This window comes from Gossypium arboreum, chromosome 7, assembly GCF_025698485.1.
Source record: "Gossypium arboreum isolate Shixiya-1 chromosome 7, ASM2569848v2, whole genome shotgun sequence".
NCBI classification, from domain to species: Eukaryota; Viridiplantae; Streptophyta; class Magnoliopsida; order Malvales; family Malvaceae; genus Gossypium; species Gossypium arboreum.
In genome coordinates this window covers 59,487,416-59,497,925 of record NC_069076.1, presented here as the reverse complement: position 1 = coordinate 59,497,925, position 10,510 = coordinate 59,487,416, and the positions used below count along the sequence as shown (strand labels likewise).

The window sequence follows — 10,510 nt, the reverse complement described above, 5'->3', positions numbered from 1 at the left end:
AATTTCGGCCTAATGAAGAAGATGGACAAAATTGGCTTCTAATTTTGTTTTTAATTCATTTTAATAACTAAATGACCAAAATACCCTTACTACTAAACTTTCCAAAATTCCTTCCATGTCCTAATTTTGTCCATGAACTTAAAATTGGTAAAATTGCTATTTAAGACCTCCTCATTAATATTCCAAAACAATTTCATACTAAAACTTCTAGAATGCAAGTTTTGCAACTTATTCGATTTAGTCCCTACTTTCAATTTAAGCACTTTAGGCATAGAATTTCATCACGAAATTTTCACACAATCATGAAATCATATCATAAACATCAAAATCATTGTAAAATAATTATTTCTATCTCGGATTTGTGGTCACGAAACCACTATTCGATTAAGCCCTAATTTAGGATATTACAACTCTCCCCTTTTAAAGATTTTCGTCCTCGAAAATCTTACCCAGAACAGTGTGGGTATTGGTTTCTCATAGTTTCTTCAGTTTCCCATGTAGTCTCTTCTACCCCATGCTTTTGCCACAACACTTTCACAAGTGCAACACTTTTATTTCTTAGTTGTTTGACTTCTCGAGCTAAAATCTTAATCGGTTCTTCTTCATAAGTCATATCAGTCGCAGTCAATTTCATCGGTGAAATTATATGTGAAGGATCCGAACGATACCGACGTAACATAGATACGTGAAACACATCATGAATCTTTTCTAATTCGGTGGTAAAGCTAGCCGATATGCTACCGGTCTAACTTTTTCAATTATTTCATACGGTCCAATAAAACGCGGACTTAACTTGCCCTTTCGTCCAAATCTAAGGACTTTCTTCCATGGAGACACTTTCAAAATACCTTATCACCAACTTGAAACTCAATGTCCTTTCGCTTTAGGTCCGCATAAGATTTACATCTATCTCAAGCGACTTTCAAACAATCTCGAATTATCTTCACTTTTCTTCGCTTTTATTAAATCAACTCCATAAATCTGATTTTCCTTGAGTTCACCCAATACAAAGGCGTTCGACACTTGCGACCATACAATGCTTCATAAGGTGCCATTTTCAAGCTCGTCGATAGCTATTGTTGTAAGCAAATTCTACCAACGGCAAATATCTTTCCCAACTTCCTTGAAATTCCAAAACACAACATCGAGCATGTATTCAAGAATCAATTACTCTCTCGATTGTCCATCGCCAGTGGATGAAAAGTAGTATCGAAATTTAACTGTACCTAACGCGTCTTGCAACTTTTGCCAAAACCGCGAGGTAAACCTTGGATCTCTATCTAAAATAATCGATAATGGTATTCCGTGTAATCTAACAATTTCTTTAATATACGTTCAGCCAACTTGTTAAGAGAATAATTAACGCATCGGATAAAATGAGCCGACTTAGTTAATCTGCTAACTATTACCCAGATGGCATCTTTCTTTCCGGAGTCAATGGCAATCTGAAACAAAATCCATAGTAATCCGATCCCATTTCCATTCAGAACCATAATAGGCTGGAGTAATCTCAAGGTACTTGGTGTTCACTTTCACCGTTGACAAATTAAGCATTTGACACAAACTCGATATATCTCTTTTCATTCCATTCCACCAATACATTTTCTTCAAGTCATTATACATTTTCGTACTACCCGGATGAATCGAGAAATAACCACTATGTGCTTCCTGTAGGATCTTTTGAATCAATTCCTCATTCTTCTACACACATCCGATCTTTAAACATTAGGCACCCATCGAACCAATTCAAAATCGATCCCGTGACGCCTTCACAATCGCTTTTCTTTTGGCTAGCAAATCTTGATCATTTTTCTGAGTTTCAGAAATCTCTTGTAAAAACATTGGTTTTGCTCTTAACTCTGCTAGAATCGAACCATCATTTGACACTTTCAACTGAGTGTTCATAACTCTCAAAGCAAACAACAACTTTCTGCTCAAAGCATCAGCAACCACATTCGCTTTTCCCGGATGATAATCAATAACAAGCTCGTAATCTTTCAACAACTCCAACCATCTTCGTTGTCTCAAATTCAAGTCTTTTTGTGACATCAAGTACTTAAGACTTTTGTGGTTGGTATATACCGACATTTTCACCATACAAATAATGTAGCCAAATTTTCAAAGCAAACACCACCGCACCAATTCCAAATCGTGAGTAGGATAATTCCTCTCATGAGGTTTTAACCGCCTCAAGCATATGCCACCACTTTTCCTTCTTGCATGAGCACACACCCCAAACCATTTAGAGAAGCATCACTATACACCACAAATTCTTTACCCGATTCGGGCTGTACTAACACCGGTGCCTCTGTTAATAACTTTTTCAATTCTTCAAAACTCGTTGACATTCTTCCGTCCATTCAAATTTAACATCCTTTCGAGTAATCTAGTTATAGGAGCAACAATTATAGAAAATCCATTTACAAACCGCCGATAATACCCAAATAGCCCCAAGAAACTTCTAACTTCGCCACGTTTTTCGGTGGTTTCCAATCAACAATGGCTGAAATTTTACTAGGATCAACCCGTATACCATCACGAAACAATATGACCCAAAAATCCAACTTCCTGAGCCAAAATTCACTTTTACTAAACTTAGCATACAAATGCTTATCTCTCAAAGTTTGCAAAACTATCCTCAAATGCTCAAAGATGTTCGTCTCATCTTTTGAATAAATTAAAATATCATCTATAAACACCATAACAAATTTGTCCAAGTATGGCGAAATATGCGATTCATTAAATCTATAAACACAAGAGAGCATTTGTCAATCCGAATGGCATAACTAAAAATTCATAATGACCATACCTTGTTCTAAAAGCGCTTTTAGGTACATCCGACTCCTTTACCCGCAATTGGTAATACCCGGATCTCAAGTCAATCTTTGAAAACCATGTCACTCCTTTTAGTGATCAAACAAATCATCAATTCTCGAAGCGGATACTTGTTTTTGATTGTCACCTTGTTTAACCGCCGATAATCAACACATAATCTCATAGAACCATCCTTCTTTTCACAAATAACACGGAGCACCCCAAGGTGAAAAACTCGGTCTCACAAAGCCTTTATCACCAACTCTTGCAATCGCGACTTTAATTCTTTCAACTCTGTTGGTGCCATTCTATATGGAGCAATCGAGATCGGAGCTGTTCCCAGATCAAATCAATACCAAATTCTACTTCCCGACCGGAGGCAAACCCGGCAATTCTTCCGGAAATACGTCCAAAATTCACACACAACCGCTCTCGATTCAACTTTCTTTTCAACTTCTTTTGTATTAATTACATACGCCAAATAAGCTTCATAACCCTTTCTCGATATCTTTGAGCCGACATTGAAGAAATCACACTAGGCAATGCCTCGATTTATCCGATTCAACCCGCAGAGTTTCACCATTTCCACACTTTAATTCTATAACCTTTTCTTTGCAATTTACTATAGCATCATGCAATGTCAACCAATCCATACCCAAAATAACATCAAATTCATCAAACGGCAACAACATCAAGTCGGTAGGAAAGTAATGATCCCGAATCATTAAAGGACATTTCTTACATACTTTATCAACAATACACATTTGCCTAACGGATTTGACACTCTAATCATAAATTCTATATTCTCAACAGTATATTCATACTAGACACCAATTTCATGCACACATATGAATGAGTAGAACCGGATCAATCAAAGCAATAACATTAACATTATAGAGAGAAATGTACCGTAATCACATCGGTGAGGAAGCATCTTCACGCTTTTAATAGCATAAGTTCTAGCCGAGCCCTTCCTTCAGTCTAACCGTGCATCCTCGCTACATTCTTATCGCTTGTTTCACTTCCAACTTTTCTGGATACCTTCCCTCGAGTCCGCACCACTAGCTTTTACATTCGAAAATTTTCTTTCTCGGCTCTCTCAAGCGCCTCTAATAAAATGATCCGGAGAACCACATCGAAAACATTCATTTGCTCTGACGGACCAAAATGATTTCTACCACACACGGCACTTCGGGTTTAACAAATCTCGATTTCCCACACTAGCCGCAGTATAGTCCGAGATTTAGGACCTACATTTCGCTTCTTAAAATTTCCATATGATTGCCCAGCTGAAACTTGGGAACGAGGATTCATATTTCTTGACTTTCCGGTTTGCTGTGAGGGTGCATTACTCATTGGTCTTTTCTTCCAATTTCATGTTTCAGATTCTACCTTTTTCTTTTCCTTCAGTAATTCTTCAGCCTTGCAAGCTCGATCGACAAGTACCACCATTTCTTTTAGTTCAAGGATCCCAACAAATACCTTAATGTCTTCGTTAAGCCCGTCTTCAAATCGTCGGCACATCTTGGCTTCTGTAGGAACATATTCCCTGGCATACTTACTTAATCGAACAAACTCTCTTTCATATTCGAGATCGTCATATTACCTTGCTTCACTCAAGAAACTCTTTACATTTTGATCAATAAATCTTTCACTAATATATTTCTTCCAAACTCTTCTTGAAAGAATTCCCGTGTTACCCTCTCTTTCGGTACCACCAAATCAAAGTCTTCCACCAATTATAGGCTGAATCTCTCAACAAAGATGTAGCACATTTCAAACATTCTTCGTGTACAAGATAATTCATCAAATACCGGATAGAATTTTCAAGCCGTAACTCGCTTTCTCGCATCATCATCAATATTTGCTCTAAATTCTTCAGCCCCTTGTTTACTTAATTCTATCAACGGGGTTCTGTGAAATTTTATCATATCCACTCCTTGAGGCATTGGAGGCATAGGTTGAGGAATTGGGGAGGTGGGGAGGTCGACATTTGGGTTCGTCTGAACGAACTCAAGGTACCATGCACTCATCATTTGGAGAAAGGCTTCCGATCCCTTTCCCTCCTCCCCGACCAACAGTAGGGGTGGAGCCAATGGCGCTGCTCCATCAGCCGGAGCTAGCGATTACTCAGACGTCATCTGCCATAGCTGGATCGGGATCCATTTACTATATAAAAAATTTCATTTAAAAGGTCAAGTCGTCACACTATCACAATTCATACATATGGCATGTATAGCAAAATCCGTACATACAACACGTAGTCCGAGAACCGACTAAACCTGCTCGATACCACTAAATGTAACGCCCCACACCCGAGACCGTCACGAGTCGAGTATGAGGTGTTACTAAGCTTAGTTTAACATTTTAGAACTTTGAATTATTTGTTTCTACATTCACAGCTTTTAAGCTACTTGCGTCACAGTCACAAGAAAATCATATCTCGAGTTACAAAACTCGAAATTAAGATCCGTAAATTTTCCCTGAATCTATACTCATAAAACTATCTACTAATTTTTTTCTAGAATTTTTGGTTGGGCCAATTAGTACAGTTTATTAGTTAAAGTTACCCCTGTTTCAAGACTCGACTCGTCTGACCTCTGTTTACTACGAACCACATTTCTCTCTGTACAAAATTCATATGACTATGAGGTTTGTTTATACTAAAACTAGACTCAATAAGTATTCTGAGGATATAAAATACACCACCTAATTATATCTTTACAATTTATGGTGAATTTCTAAAGTAGGAACAGGGGATTCAGAAACTGCTATGACTCTATTTCACTAAAATTAAAATATCTTCTAACATATACTTCCTTTACTTGTTTCATTTGTTTCATGTGAAACTAGACATAATAAGCTTCAATTTGATATGTATTTCACCACCAAATTCAATCTCTATGATTTTTAGTAAATTTTCAAACTCGCATTAGTGTTGCTGCGGTATTCTGTTTATGGTAAATTTCATCCTTTTTATGAGTTTTTATGCACTAAGTATCTTAATAGTTTTCCTTAACATCAAACATAATCTAAACTAACCATTTTCATAATTTATCATTATCAAGCATTTCCTCAACCATTTCACAATCATACCATAAGATCATTTACACAAAATGGGTATATTGCTATACATGCCATACTTAAATTTACAAGCCATTTACCAAAAATCTTCTGGATAGTGTGACTGAGCCTTCGACCTATCCCGACTCCTGAGCTGGCTTGTCCAAAACTACAATGAGTAAGAAGGAGGGAGTAAGCATAAATGCTTAGTAAGTTCATATGCAAATAATAAGTAACATAACAAACAGTTATACCAGTCAACATTAGCATACATCACTAAAACACATATCACATTTTCAATCATTCTTCATCATCTTATTACCTTATCATGGTTGTATCAATACTCAACCCGAGGGTTAAATACATACCTGTCCAAAATATCCATTTCATATCACTTACCAATACGTCTCTTTACATCTCGAAATTTTCCTCCATTTGAGTAGAACTTTACCCGTTGAACACATCGGAATATAATTCGGATACATGGATAACTTGCACATAAGTGCCACATATTCAATCAAGCAATCATGTAACCCGCCCATAAGCGAACTCGGACTCAACTCAACGAGCTCGGGCGTTCGCATCCATAAGTGAACTCGGACTCAACTCAACGAGCTCGGATGCCTAGTTACATTTCACGAACTCGGACTCAACTCAACGAGTTCGGACATTCGCATCCATAAGTGAACTCGGACTCAACTCAACGAGTTCGGATGCTCAACCATCCTAGTGACATGTCACTTGTATCCTAATCTATTCCTAAGGTTCAAACGGGCTTTTCCTCGAACACTTATCCTTGCCGTCTTCCGTAGAATGCCAAATCAATACTCAGTAACAATTATATTTAACAAGTAGTTCACATAATTTACATATTATTTGAAATTAACCACAAAGCATACATTTCATAATAAAATTCAGCATAACATATAATTAACATCAATAACTTAAAATAACTATTATGCTACATTATTTACACATGAACTTACCTTGGTACCAAAATACAAAGATTTTGCAATTTAGTCCACAATCTTTTCTTTTCCTCGATTGAGGTCGATTCCACGTCTTTCTTGATCTAAAATAACACATTTAGCTTATTTAATACTCAAATTATCAAATTAATCCTTAACTCAAATTTTGGCAAAATTACAATTTTACCCCTAAACTTTTGCATATTTACATTTTTGCCCCTAGGCTCGGATTAAACTTTATTCCTTATTCTTATGTTTTAAAACATGCTGATCACTTTTCTCTTCTATGGCAACATCAAATTCTCACTCTAACATGTACTTGTGACTATTAGGTATTTTTACCGATTAAGCCCTTTACTCGCTTTTTGCTTAAAATCGAGTAGTACAAGTTGTCTAACATAATTTAAAACTTCATATTCTATCATAAAACATTAAAATACACAAATTTCACCTATGGGTATTTTTCCAAATATAAACCCTAGGTTAAATTATTGCTAACATAAGCTTTATCGAGTTACTGAGATCTCAAAACGTAAAAATCATTAAAAGCGGGCTTGGAATCACTTACTATGGAGCTTGGAAGCTTGAAACAAACCCTAGCTATGGAGAACCCTTGAAATTTCGGCCTAATGAAGAAGATGGACAAAATTGGCTTTTAATTTTGTTTTTAATTCATTTTAATAACTAAATGACCAAAATACCCTTACTACTAAACTTTCCAAAATTCCTTCCATGTCCTAATTTTGTCCATGAACTTAAAATTGGTAAAATTGCTATTTAAGACCTCCTCATTAATATTCCAAAACAATTTCATACTAAAACTTCTAGAATGCAAGTTTTGCAACTTATTCGATTTAGTCCCTACTTTCAATTTAAGCACTTTAAGCATAGAATTTCATCACGAAATTTTCACACAATCATGCAATCATATCATAAACATCAAAATCATTGTAAAATAATTATTTCTATCTCGGATTTGTGGTCACGAAACCACTATTCCGATTAAGCCCTAATTTAGGATATTACAGTTAGGACCTGAGTAAAGAACTAGGTGTATTAAGTATACATGAATGAAAAGAAGAGTAAGGTAGAGACGTTAAGTGATTTATATTTTTTAAGCATGACAAGCTACCGTTGGATGAATATGTTTTTCTTATAATTACACTTTATTTGCTTATATGTACTTACTAAGCTCCCACGCTTACCCTCCTTTCTTTTCTTTCCTTATAGTCCTACCAAGCCAGCATCGGGGATCTAGTGCCATCAAAAGCTTCGATCACACTATCACTCAAGATCTTGGTATAGCTAGTTTCATTGTTTTGTTTTCTGGCATGTATAGGGACTCGAGTCTTTGTTTAGTGTTTTGTTAGTTAGCCATAATGTGTTGCCTCATATGATGAATATGATACTCATTTTGTGTAAGGCCATGGATGATGGTCAGTACTCATTTTTATTTATAAATAGAAGATGATATTTTGATGGATGAGTAAATTGCATAAATGAAATGTTGTCCATTGTGGTTATTTTGGCTATGTGATGTGCCCTTATGTTAGTAGAGTGATTTTTGTGCAGGTTACATAAGGGTGACAAAAAGGCTTGGTAAATAGCCGTATTTTTTCCACACGGGTAGGCACACGGCGTGTGTCTAGGCCTTGTGTGACACACGGTTCACCACATGAGCGTGTGATATGGCCGTGTGTCCCTTGGACGTAAGAATTATAAGTCAGTGTGCATGGTAGTAAAAACACGAACAGAGACACGGCCGTGTGTCTAAGCCATGTGTCTCAGCCGTGTGAAGGGCACAGCCTAGGACACGGGAATGTGCCTTGGCCATGTTGTAACACCCCGTACCCGAGTCCGTTACCGGAGTCGAACACAAGGTGCACACAGACTTAACTTAATTGTTTTCACAGTCCATAAAAAAAAATTTCCAGACTAGCTGGTTACTGCGTCACTGTCGCCTTAAAAATCATATCTTGAGTTTTAAAGCTCGAAAATCAGTTTCTTAATTTTTCCCTGAAACTAGACTCATATGTCCATCAACATAATTTTTTATAGAATTTTTAGTTGGGCCAATTAGTACAGTTTATTAGTTAAAGTCTCCTCTAATCCAGGGTTCGACTACACTGACCTTCACGCATTACGTATTGGATATCTCCCTGTACAGGGCTTCAATACTGATGCCGTTTGTTTCTCTAGAAACTAGACTCAAGGAGGAATCTATACATATATGGCACACTCCTAATTATCTCTGGTTAATTTACAATGAATTTCCAAAGTCGGAATAGGGAATCCAGAAACCGTTCTGGCTCTGTTTCACGAAAACCTAAATATCTCTTAACATACAACTCATATGACCGTTTTGTTTCTTCCATATGAAAATAGATTCATCAAGGTTCATTTAAATAATTTATTCACTATTTAATTCCATTCCTAATATTTTTAGTGATTTTTCACATCCACACCACTGCTGCTGACAGCATCTGCCTTTAGGGTAGACTTTACCTATTTCATAATTTCCATGATTCAATTGGCACTTTTTGCATACATAGCACAAAGTGTGATCATGATTAACCATTCCAATGGCTAATCGTTTCAAAACAATTCCATACCTCATAATGATCAACATACAAACGATTATAGTACTATGCTAAAACGATATAAGCCATTTTCGCATGGCTATCTAAGTTTACACAAAACCGAAAGGTACATGACCTACAACAAAAGGGTAGTCCTATACATGCCATTTCAAAGTTCAACCAAAATTTGTACCAAAAAGGGGGCTTTGATAGTGTGGATGACTTCGAATTCAATGATCCTGAATCCGATAGCTAACGAGCAAAATCTATAAAACAAAGAGCCAAAGCAACGGGGTAAGCATTTTAATGCTTAGTAATTCTCAAGTAATGAAATCAGCTTTGACTAAAGTATTACATTCACATAGCTAAATGAATCACTTTAGTAATACACATTCTCATAATCATATACACACACAAGGTATCAACCTATCTAAGAGCCGAAAGTTCGTTAGTCGATCGAATGAACACTATTTCAAACGAATCGACTTTTCCGATGCACATGTAAACATACCTTATCATATGGGTTTTTCGAGCGTATTAATTGAATTTATTACCGCACCAAAACGCTCACCTTCAAACCGAGCTTCTTTGAAATTTAGCCAGATATAACCACAAGCACAATTTCCTTCGGGTCTTAACCCGGATTTGGTATCTTGCACAAATGCCTTCGGGTCTTAGCCCGGATATGACAACTCGCACGAATGCCTTCGGGTCTTAGCCCGGATATAATCACTAGCATAAATGCCTTCGGGACTTAGCCCGGATATATTCACTAGCATAAATGCCTTCGGGACTTAGCCCAGGTATCATTCAAATGCTCATGTATACATATATCAATAATCACGACACATCCATATTTCATTTTCGTTACTAAGGCTCAAACACAAAATATTTATCAAACCTTTCCAATTTCGGCTCAATAGCCACACACAAAGAGCATGATTTCAATTAACTTTATAACTTAGTCCCTACGCACATTCGGCTGTCCGCCATAATATGACAAATCATTTCAATATAATTCAAGTAGGGTCATTACTCAAGACTTACTTGGACATGGTCGAGCGATTTCGACGGCTACTCGACTAC

At 36.7% G+C, this 10,510-nt stretch overlaps 1 long non-coding RNA gene across 1 annotated transcript; it reads right to left on the bottom strand.

Moving 5' to 3' along the window:
• Positions 1-5,858: 5,858 nt before the first annotated feature.
• LOC128295196 (uncharacterized) lies at positions 5,859-7,485 on the bottom strand. Its single transcript, XR_008285537.1, has 3 exons — positions 7,414-7,485; positions 6,864-6,949; positions 5,859-6,046 (listed from the first exon to the last, which is right to left on the bottom strand). It is a non-coding gene; the product is annotated as an uncharacterized LOC128295196 (long non-coding RNA).
• Between the last annotated feature and the right edge of the window lie 3,025 nt (positions 7,486-10,510).